At 50.0% G+C, this 8,277-nt stretch overlaps 1 protein-coding gene and 1 long non-coding RNA gene across 5 annotated transcripts in view; one reads left to right on the top strand and one right to left on the bottom strand.

The window, feature by feature from the left end:
• Positions 1-8,277, top strand: part of Rasa3 (RAS p21 protein activator 3) — a 224,645-nt gene that overhangs the window by 136,830 nt on the left and 79,538 nt on the right. The window lies entirely within an intron of this gene.
• Positions 205-1,547, bottom strand: LOC116068948. Its single transcript, XR_004109768.1, has 2 exons — positions 1,513-1,547; positions 205-1,030 (listed from the first exon to the last, which is right to left on the bottom strand). It is a non-coding gene; the product is annotated as an uncharacterized LOC116068948 (long non-coding RNA).

Below are 8,277 nucleotides of genomic sequence, written 5' to 3'. Positions count from 1 at the left end.
GGGCACTGGGCCCTCAGGAGACATGGCAGGGGCACTGGGAGCTCAGGAGATGTGCCAGGGGCACTGGGCGAGAACTTTTGCTCATGGTGTTTTCTCCTGAGTCTGTTCTGTGTTCCATGCTGTGTTGACTATGGCAGCAGTGGAGTGAAGCCCGACACAGGCCATGACACGGCGGAGCCTAGAAACTCAGTACTGTTACAAAAGTCAGGTACAAAGAACATATATTTGTCCATGTATGTGAAGCGTCTATAGCATTGGTAACCCTACAGAAAGAAAGGATCTCCTGGTGCGGTGAGAGAGGCGGTGGCTGCTTTCTCAGGTAATGAGGTTTCTCACACAGTGAGGCTCTGCTGCTCTGTGACATACTCAAAGGTACAAACTTTAAAAGGGAGAATTGTATCCTAGTGAATTACATCTCGGTCAAACATAATTGCTACTGTCTTCGGGCGACTGTCGCTCTGCTGAAATTCTATGACCAGAAAGAAGTATCGTGGGAAGGAAGGGGTCTCTTTCACTCACAGTTCCCTGTAGGAGTCCAATGTCAAAAGCAGGTAGGGCGGCATTCTGGAGGCAGGAGCTGACTTGGAGGCCATGGAGGGATGCTCCTGACTGGCTTGCTCCCTATGGCTTGCTCAGACTTCTTTTTTTCTATAGAGCCCAGGACCACCAGCCCAGGGGTGTCACCACCCCGAGTAGATCGGGCCCTTCCCCATCCATCTGTAATTAAGAGAATGCCCTACATACCTGCCTACAACCTGATCATATGGAGGCGTTTTCTCAATGGGACGCTCGCTCCTCTCACATGACTCCAGCCTGTGTCAAGTTAACATGAAACTAGCCAGTGCAGCTACCTTTCCGAGGGCCATGGTGGCAGGGGTGGGGGTGGGGGTGGGGGAGCAAGTCATCTAGTGAGGACTCAGGAAATACAAAGTATGACTCACCGAAGCAGATGAGGGCTTCTTGCCAATTTACTTAGCTTGTTATTATTGGAGATGAAGAGAAGCCTGTGCATCACTCTCCATTTCCGTGCCTGTAAGAAGAGGCAAAGGGAGGCTCTAGAATGCTGAAATGTGTGTGCTGAGCTGGGACAGGGGTGGGGTGTGGATGGGGGTGGGTGGGTGGGGTGGGGGCAGAGGTGGCAGCCATCCCAGCAAGAGTTCCATATTCACCTCTGTGAATATATGCGAGAGTCCTTTTGAGCTGAGCTTACCAAATGTTTGTCAGATCCCACTGGGTACCTGAGAATAATAAAGCTAAAAATAAACCCCCGAAGACCTGTTTCTTTCTGCACATTCCGGCTCCTCACAAAGATGAGGGATAGAGTGTGAACCAGTGCACGGAGTGTGAAATCGTGCGCAGGCAGTGGCCACTGTCCATATGGAGGTAACTGCATGTCCCACGGGGTCAGGGAGATAGCTTAGACAGCCAAGCGTTTACCTTGGGAGTATTAGGACCCAAGTGCTAACCCCAGACCCGCTTCAAAAAGCCGGACACAGTGGCGCACGCTTTTACCCCCAGCCTTGTGGAGATGGAGACAGGCAGATTCCTGGGATTCTCTTCAGCAGCCTAGCTAGGTTGGTGAGCCTCAGGGAGAGAGAGAGAGAGAGACCCTGTCTCAAAAAATAAGACCAGTGGCTCCTGAGGAACAACACGCAGGGTGGATCTCTGGCCTCCACGTGTATGTATATATGCACACATCTACCCACTTACACACATAAAATAAAAATATAAAAGAATTTTTGCAAATGGCACACAACACAGAATTCAGAAAACTGCAGCAGTAACCCATGCATCTTAAAGTGTACAATTTCCATTAATCATCTGCTGCCATGTGCCTCTTTGGTTATCTAGTTAATTTTTTAAAGATTCACTTCCAGAACACCCTGTCATTTTAAGTAGCATCATGCATGCCTGTCCTGATGATTGGCTGTGCTTTGTCAACTCCTGCCTTCATAGGAACTTGGGCTCTTCCCACCTGCTGGCTATTGTGGCTAAGCATAGCCATAATTTTGTTTCAGCATTTATAACCCTCTTTCCTCTTCTCTCTCCCTCCCCCTTCCTTCCCTCCTCCTCTCCCCCCATCCCTTTCATCTCGCTCCTTTCCCCTCCCTTTCCTCTCTCCCTCTCCTCCCTCTCCTCCGCCCCCTCCCGCTCCCCCTTCTGTCAGTGCTCCAGGGTTGGTACTCATGTAACTGAGGTCCTGCAGGATCATTGTCTGCTGCAACTTTGTCTCCTTTTGTCCTGGCAACAATGCTCCGGTGTTCCAGTTTCTCCCTGTTCTCTGCTTTGCTTGTGTGTTCTGTTTTTCTCTTTTAAACTGTAGCTGCCCTTTGTGCCCTGTGTGAAGTGTGATATCTTGTGGTTTTGGGTTGAGATTTTGTAATGACTAATGACATTGACATTTTCTGTTTCTTTGAGGAAGTTTTTGTTTAGGTCCCTGGGTCTGTCTCTCTCTCTCTCTCTCTCTCTCTCTCTCTCTCTCTCTCTCTCTCTCTCTCTCTCTCTCTCTCTCTCTTTTTCCCTCCCGCTCCCTTCCTTTCTCCCTCCCTCTCTCTAGGTTTCTCTGTTGAGTTGCAAAAGTGTTTAAAATTGAACTCTAGGGCTAGGAGTGGGGCTCTGTGATAGAACACTGCTAAGTTTGTGCAAGGCCCTGGCTTCTATCCACAGTACCAAGCACGCACATATACTAGGCTCCTGTCAGGCTCGTGACTGGACTGTCACTGCTCTCCTGCTGTGGGTAGCCTTCCTGTGTAGCCTTTGTACTGTCTGAGGTCATCATTGGCTGTTCTTCACTTACCACTGCTTTCTGTGGATTGGGGGGCAGGGGGAGGCTGTGGCTGAATATGCCCAGAGTGGAGGCAGCTATGCCCTGTGCGTGTGTGTGTGTGAGGGGGGGAACAGCTATAGTTGAACATGCCCTTGGGGTGGGGGACAAATGTTCTGAGTTTCAGAGATTCTAGGGCTTCTTGGGATTGTGACAACTAGGTCCTTTTTTGTCATCAGAGCCATTTGTCTGACAAACTGCCCCAGTCTGTTGACATCAGGGAAGGGAGGAGAGGAGAGTCAGGGGAGGGGAGGTAATTATTGTCTGACTGCTCTTGCCTCTATCTGCTGACAGCAGGGAAGTGGGGAGAGGGAAGGGAAGGAAGAGTTTATTGGCCCTTAATGAGAGCTTGGCTTCTCCCCCTCTGCAGATGAAGCATGTCCCTGGGACAGTGTGGCTGGGCAGCTCCCTTGTGTCTTCACCATGGTTACACACGCATGTTGTTTCTTGCTGTACACAACTTTGGAATTGCACTGTGTCCTCTCTGTTTCTGCTCAGAAGTCTCCCAGGAAGTGTCCCAAGATAGCCTGGGGTACCCACAGGATGGCTGGCAAGCCTGCCTGCCTTGTGTTCCATGGAAAACCTGGCTTTGGCTGGAGCAGTCCCCAGGGCCCCTTAAGCCTGAGTAGTGTGTGTGTGACATCTAGTTCCATAAGAAAGCCTTCTAGCTGTGGCTCTAGGACATTTTGTCACTTGCCAGTAAATATTTAAGCAGGTTTCCCTTCTTGTCAGAGGCTTATGATCAAATAGAAGCCATCCATTTAAAATCAGTTCTAGATTTTGATTGTTTTTGTTTTTTTGTTTTTTTGTTTTTTGTTTTTTTTTGTATCAGCTGAATTGAGGTTAGGTTCTGATGATTAGAAGACAGGAAAAGGTTTTGCTAAATCTTCTCCACACATACAGCCCAGGACTCCTTCAGAGTTCCCCCAAATTAGAGGGTGAGTGACCTCCAAGTGAAGCAGGCTCGTCACAGGAGGAAGCCCTTGTCCCCAGGTCAGGACTAGTGGTCCTGGCGCTGTTGCCAATGAGCGGGATGTAGTTTTTGCTCTTCCCAGAGAGCAGGCAGGTAGGTGAGGAGAAGCTGGCCCAGGGCTGGTCTTTGGTACCATTTGTGTGTCTTGGCATTTGACAGCAGTGAGGGCAGACCAGACAGGGACCGGCTGCAGGCAAGTGGGAGCTGTAGCCTGCATGCATGTAGTCTTGCACAGACTTCACATATTGGGTCCTTTAGCTCCCAGCACTCGGGAGGCAGAGACAGGCGGACCTCATGAGTTTGAGGCTACTCTGGACTACATAGTAAGTTCCAGGGCAGCCAGGGCTACACAGAAAAATGCTGTCTCAGGGAAGTGGGTGGGAGGATGACAAATTTTTATCAAAGAGAATGCTTACAATATAAATTATTATATACTATATACACATTATATATTATATACTACATGTGCACATATGTATGTATATCTTGCATAAATGTTATATAGTATATACTGTATATGTATATATGTATGTATGCTTTATATATTACATGCTATATATGTATGTGCATATATACAGTAACCATATTATACAATATAATATATAATATATTAATATATAGAATGTATATAGTATATAATATATTATTAACCGTGCGTTGACAGTGCTCATTCCTGTCTTGGGGGAGGTAAGGTCTTCTAATTTGTCTTAGTCTCAGTGCCTTGTGGGCAATTCCTCAAATGCAATGATTCCCAGATCCGGCTCCTTGACTCAAAACCAATACTGCACATTGCAGAGGAGCTCTTGCTGCAAACCTCTGTGGCACCATGTCTGAGATCTGTGGTTCCTCCAGAGGGGACTGTCACATCAGGGAGGGCTCTAGGGAGGTGGCAGGGACCTTATAGCCCCAGGACGATCGTCTAGGTCGACATATACTGGACACTTTACTAAATTGGAAATGATGGGTTCAGAAGATGCTGGGGAAATGGGAACTTTGATAATAAGATTGATTTAGGATCCTTTAAATTGTGTCTTCATGGATCCCATTAGACAATTTGTATGCAGCCCCCGTCTGTACCTGTCCTTTGTCCTAAGGGGGAAGGAGAAAGAGCTGGGGAGAAATGTTATGTATAAGTAGTTTAGATTGCTGACCAGGAAATGACTTTAACTTTTGAATTAATGGCATAGAATTAGAGACCTTCAAAAAAAACCTCCTTGTAATAAACAGATATACACCATAAGTAGATGCCTTAGAGAGGCTGTGGTAAACTGGTGTTTTTATCCGTCTAGCAATGTGGTCATTTAAGTGAATTTTGCATCAGATATTTTAATTCTAGGAATTGATCACACAGAAATGGAATCTATAGAAGCCTATTTAATTACTGCTTTCTTGGTAGCAGCAAAAGATGGGAAATAGCCAAAATGCCCTTTCCTGGGGAAGGTTAAGCCACAGACCCCTCCACAGGCTCTGTGCTGCAAGTACTCACAGAGATGTGAGTCTCCTGGTGCTTTAAAGAGCTCTGTAATGGAACATTGTCCACAGGAGTATGAAAGGAAGCCAGCTTGAGACTGGAATTCAAACAGTGTGAAGCCAGCAAACAGGAGCCCCAAACCAGGACCTGTGGGCTGTGGAGGCCCCAGCCTCCCCCAAACCGGACCTGTGGGCTGTGGAGGCCCCAGCCTCCCCCAAACCAGGACCTGTGGGCGGTGGAGGCCCCAGCCTCCTCCAAAGCAGGACCTGTGGGCGGTGGAGGCCCCAGCCTCCCCCAAACCAGGACCTGTGGGCGGTGGAGGCCCCAGCCTCCCACAAACCAGGACCTGTGGATGGTGGAGGCCCCAGCCTCCCACAAACCAGGACCTGTGGGTGGGCGGTGGAGGCCCCAGCCTCCCCCAAACCAGGACCTGTGGGTGGGCGGTGGAGGCCCCAGCCTCCCACCCTGGTTGTGTTAGATGCTGGGGAAACAACTCAGAAAGGTGGGCGGTGACGAAGTCAGGTGGATGGCAATGGCTGGCCAGAAATGCAGTGAGTGACTCAAGCCACATCCCAGAGTGACACTTGGGAAAAAAAAAGTTCAATACTTTTCGTGTCCAGGTGTTTTTGCCTGCATGCATTCCCGCTGCCCTTAGAGGCCAGAAGAGGCCATCAGAGCCTGTGGAGCACAGACAGTTATAAGCAGCCTTGTGGGTGCTGAGACTTGAACCTGGGTCTTTGGAAGAGCAGCCAGTGCTATTAACCAGCAAGCTGTCTCTCCAGCCCGGATGTTTGTGATTTACCATGGATTCCAGGGGCCCCTGACCCAGAGTAGAGCATGATACTTGGTTCTCAGCAGACAGATGGACGAGACTGAAGTTGTAGATGACACTTTATGGGGTCAAACTACGAAATAGTTGACTTTTAAAGAAAGCAGGCGCTCAGTTTGAACAAAGTGCCCACTCTGACAGTGAAGATGGCAGCTCGCGTCATTCTCCTGTCTCAGCAGGGAGCCAGCAGACAGCTTGAAGATTTGCTCAGAAGTGGCAGGGAGGCTGGGCTGTTGAAGAGGCAGGAGTTGGCGCCATGGCTGTTCTACAGTGAGGGCGGGCGCAGGAGTGTGGCTGCACTTGGGTTAATCTTGGACCCCACTGAGTGTTTCCTTCCCCACATTCTGGTGCCGTGAGAGCATGACGCTGGCTCCAACCCCAACACCCATCACCATGGTCCATCCACACGGTAGAATATCACCCAGCATGAGGAGCGGAGACGCTGCACACTGTGCGCACGTCACGAGCCACTACAATGTAAATGAACCCTGAGAAGAAATGTCACCACATGGTGTAGTGTTCCGGGCTGGAGGGACAGAAGGGGAAGGGACAGCAGGACTGGCCTCTTCCAGGGGACGAGAATGTTCTCATGTTGGCTCTGGTGTCGCTTGCATAACTCTGCTGCTCTCCTGGGAACTACTCAGTTGTGTGCTGTGTGGTGTTGAAATGTTGTCTCAGTAGAGCTGTTAAAAAAAAAACCAAACACCCAAGACACGAGAGATATACAAAATGTGTTCCCCACACCACACCTCGGAGAACAGTTGGCTGCTGCGGCCTGCCTCTCTGGGGAGCCTTACAGTTGGCTGGCACCACCGCCCCCCCTTCCTATCCTACTTTCTTTCCAGCAGGCGTTCCTCCACAGGCTCCCTGCACAAGGAGAGAGTTCTCACTTGCTCTCACTTGGCACTTACCCTTGGCCTATGTTTTGACACCTCCTGTCACCTCCCTGCCCTCTGGTCATTTCTGAAGGGGCCACAGGCTTCCCCAGGAAAGCAGGTCTTATTCAGATGGACTTCACAGGGCACACCTCCCAGGGGCTTATGGGAGCTTCTGGCCTTAGCCTCCCCACACCATTCCTTTTTTAACCTCACCATCCTCCAGCCCCCTCTGTTTCCTTTTATCTCTTTCCCTTCACAGCCACTCCAAGCTTCCCACCCCACTGGCTTAGTGACAATTCTCTAGAAATGGTTGTGCAGTGACTAAGACCAAATCCTAATTGCAGCAGAAGCCTTGGACACAGGAAGGGCCTGGGTCCCAGGTCCGCAAGAGCTGGCCTCCCAGCCGCGAGTGACAGTCCCTGGTGATGTCCGGGCCTCTGTCCTGCTTTGATTTTTATTCATTGATTTAAGGAGCAGCATTCCCACACAGAGACACAGAGAGGAGCGGGGAACCCACAGACACAGAGCCACTTGGCCTCCCACTCTTAAGCTCAGTGTCTGGATATAGTGACTCCCTTCCTTCAAGAGTTAAGGTCTGAGAGGGAAGGAGCAGTTTAGGGAGACTCAAGAGAATCTCCTTAGAGGTGACTTGGGTCTGAGAGCTGTGAGAGGAGCCAGTGTTAGCTGGGCTGGGCCTGAGGGTGGAGGGATAGCTCTGGGTAGCTCTGGAGCTCTGGGTAGGTGGGCACTGAGGTAGAGTTGGTACCCCGTGGGCCTTGGAAAGCAGAGCATCACACACTAGTTTCTTATGCAAAGGCAAGATAACTACCTTTGCTCCCCAAACTGCCACTCATTGGCAGCAGTTGCATTGCATGGAGCTTTGCGGCCCTGTCCTAGGTATATCCTATGTGACACTTCCTAAGTGTAGTGCAATGATAGTGACACCTAATCTTAAATACAATTTAAAATGTACCCGGGTCTACTTTGGGGGCTTTACTCATCCAGAGGTGAATATTGCCCCTGGGCTAGCAGTCAGCAACCCAGGAGCTTAGACTGGCTTGCTAATTGCTGGTATATAATATAGATTCCCAGCACCCAGGAAGCCGATCCAGCCCTACCCAGAGAACATCATCAGAGACCACTGTGGCTGCACCTTTTAGACTGTGTTGGAAGCCAGTGACACCTGGGACTCTACTACTGTGTGCCATGGCTGGTGGGGTGGTGGGGGCTGGTGGGAGCTGGTGGGGGTTGGGACTGACCGCTGCTGGTGGTGGTGGTGGTGACCGCTGGTGCTGGTGGCTG

This window comes from Mastomys coucha, unplaced genomic scaffold, assembly GCF_008632895.1.
Source record: "Mastomys coucha isolate ucsf_1 unplaced genomic scaffold, UCSF_Mcou_1 pScaffold22, whole genome shotgun sequence".
In the NCBI taxonomy this organism is placed as follows: domain Eukaryota; kingdom Metazoa; phylum Chordata; class Mammalia; order Rodentia; family Muridae; genus Mastomys; species Mastomys coucha.
This window is presented reverse-complemented; position numbering and strand designations above follow the sequence as displayed.